The sequence below is a fragment of the Gossypium raimondii genome, chromosome 13, assembly GCF_025698545.1.
Source record: "Gossypium raimondii isolate GPD5lz chromosome 13, ASM2569854v1, whole genome shotgun sequence".
NCBI lineage: Eukaryota > Viridiplantae > Streptophyta > Magnoliopsida > Malvales > Malvaceae > Gossypium > Gossypium raimondii.
Genome location: NC_068577.1, coordinates 48,413,958 through 48,417,126, shown reverse-complemented (window position 1 = coordinate 48,417,126; position 3,169 = coordinate 48,413,958). Strand labels below are relative to the sequence as shown.

Here is a 3,169-nt window from a genome sequence, read left to right as displayed (position 1 = left end):
ACGAGAGGTTGTGCAAGATACACCTCAACTATGGGCGCATTGGACACTCCCACACCATGTGCATATACGCTTTCCAAGACATCGAGCAAGAGATGGTAATAACTCTAAATTATATAGACTTTTATAGTACATTTTGACTAGTAATTCATATAAATTCTGAGTGTTTTGATAGTAAATTTTGTAATTTTATTATAAAATAACTAAGATGGACAAAATTAAAAACAGATCTCCATTTTTAATTATTTATATGCTAAACTTACACATTTTTGTCAAATTTGAAACAGTTTGGTGCAAAAGGAGAAACAGACAATCTTAAAGCTCACCCTTTTGAAGGTAAAATGTTGTAGCATCCCTGTAGCCCTCGCCATGCAGAGGAGGGTTGATAGCTAATCAACTTTGTATGTCCAATTAAATAAATTTTTGGATCATGGGACAGACTTGACCCAACTTAAAAATTGGGTAGCAAAATTGGACAGTCCACTTAAGAGAAAAGAGCCCGAATTGTCCATAAATTAAGAGAAGGCCCAAATCGTCCATGCATGTGCCCAAATCAGCCATCCAAGGTTGATTAAAACATTTAAAATCAACCACCAACAATTCCACATGTGTCGTCCAACCCCTCTCTCCTTTTTAAGCTTCTTTTTCTCATGAATCAGGGAATGAATCAACTAAAAATAGCAAAGTCTTCCATCCACTCTCCTTGAAGCAAGGGTCAGATGATTGATACCATAAATCTTACTCATTACTTTATTACTTGTTAACGATTATATATACTTACACATCAAATGAATAATCTCGAGACAAATGGCCAACCGATGGAAATTATTTGCCATGATTAGGCGTTACCATCGCCTCTGATGTTTACCAAAATCACTTCAGCAATCAAATGTTTACCAACATCGTGGAATTCATGCATAAACTTGCATCAACCATTTCCCAAGGTATCATGCCCATATCCGAAATGCAAATTTGAATGCTTATATGGGCTATAAAGGCTACAATCATGCAACGGATGACTCTACGGCCGATCAGATGCCCAACGTCCATATGCCTGATCAACCGGACCATGCAACATCCATGCATCAATCAGACCCCATGCAAGCAAGCCAAGATGGTGAAAACATTTAGCTTCCAAATGCGCAACAACCCCACGTCCTTTCCAGCACAGAGTCCACAATGCCCAAGCACGACACCTTTTTCTTGTATAACATCGATGATGAAGCATTCGTAGATATACATCGTAGCATGCAGGAGTATGAAGTCTTTACAATGAAGCAACCACTCAACCAGACGACAACCGACCATGACGCATAGTGACTCCGGATAGACTCATGAGCATTACCAAGCGCCAACTGCAAAGGAACGAGCCTCACCCTCCTAATTGACAACAAGGCGCAACAGGCTTTCACGGCCTCTGCGACAATCTTGACCCCAACAAACTCGACTTAGGGTTCCAACTATATGGGAGTTGAATGACCAAGGCCCTTCAAACAAGCAACAACAATTTGCGGTATGGAACGCACCATGGCGACGATAAAACCAATACAATCCAACAATGCATGGACAAGACCCAGCCCTGCACATTCATGAGCCGATCCCTGAGCACAACCAACCGCACCATATATACCCTGCTAAACCCAAGTGACAAAGGCAAAGCACCTGCTACCACCTTAGAGTCTGACTCCAATATTTTAATTTTTTTATGAAATTGGTAATTAATTTAAAAGGGATCGTTTTTGTTTACCAATTTTGTTAAAGAAAAAAAACTAACAAACATAGTGAATTAAAAATGTAAAAATAAAAGATAATTTTAATAGTGTTGATACGCATAGAATGATAGTAATTTAACTTTAATTGAATTTTTCTTATAAAAAAGTAAAATGAAACTAAAAACACCAACTTTGAAGTATTTATTTCCATACATTTTAGTTTTTATTTGCAAAATTGTTAGAACATTTATTACAAGTTGACTCATAAATAATTTGGTAAGGATTAATAAATAATTTAATAATTCATTGTTGATGTCTCATTTCTTAAAAAGGTGTCATTTATTACAAAATTAAGCTATATATAAAATTTTTCAAAATACCTTGCAATATAATTTATATATTATATTATATATGATTTCAATTTAGAGATTAACTTATAATTTTAAGTTTTTGTAACATGGGGTCAATATTTTGGCTTTTGTATACTTTTGGATATATTTCGGAGGCATTTGATGCTTTTTCATATTATTATTACAATAAAATATGATTTTTTGAAATGTTATTATTAAAATATTAATTTATAACGTTTGGTATATATTAAAAATATTTATTAAAATCCCACAACGTTTGGTACATTCAATACTTTCTTGTAATAATATTTTATAAATTGCACTTATTAAATAAAAGATAATATTTTTAATTATTATTATTATTATTGTAAAGCCCATATTTTGTCTGGGCCCAAAGCCCCAAACCAAAAACAACCCAATCTCCAAAATAATTAAACAGTCTAAAAATGAATTACAAGCCCAAAAATAAGAAAAAAAAAACCTAGTGGCCCACGTGGCCCACAACTTAAACTCAATTTCAGTAAAATTGAAACCCTAACCTAACCCTAATGCTCATGCGCCGCTCCCATGTGCTGCCGTACGCCTCCTCTGCCACCGCTTGTCAGCCTTGCACCAAAATGGCCAAGGTTATCCCTCCAATGCTCGTTGACTTTGCCAAAACCTGCAAACAGGACAAAAAAGGAGACAGACACAGAAGCAAGACAATAGAAAATAGTATTGAAATCGGCTATAAGAGCCGAATGAAATGTAATGAAAAGGGGGGGATTCGATAAAAAAAATATTGCTGAATCAATAAAATCACAAATCTTTGAACAGAAGGTCTTTTTTTTTCTTCTCTTTTTCATCCTTTTTTTATGATTTGTTTTTGTAATTTTCTTTTTATTTTATTACGTATATATATACATGTATATAAGAATATATAAAAAAAAAGGGAAGCAACCTTGCCTGAATCTCGTGTCCGCCGTCGCTCCCATGTGCTCTGCGGAAATCGGAGTTAAAAGGGGCCATGGCTCGGCGGAGAACGGCGAAAAAGGGCCTGGTCTTCAGTCGGTTCCAAAGAACCGAAAATGAGGGATGGGAGGAGGCTCCTCTCCTTTTATTTATTTATTT

General features: G+C 35.4%; 1 long non-coding RNA gene across 1 annotated transcript; it reads right to left on the bottom strand.

The window, feature by feature from the left end:
* Positions 1-2,390: 2,390 nt before the first annotated feature.
* Positions 2,391-3,169, bottom strand: LOC105781180 (uncharacterized). The gene is made up of 2 exons (XR_001129545.2): positions 3,000-3,169; positions 2,391-2,720 (listed from the first exon to the last, which is right to left on the bottom strand). It is a non-coding gene; the product is annotated as an uncharacterized LOC105781180 (long non-coding RNA).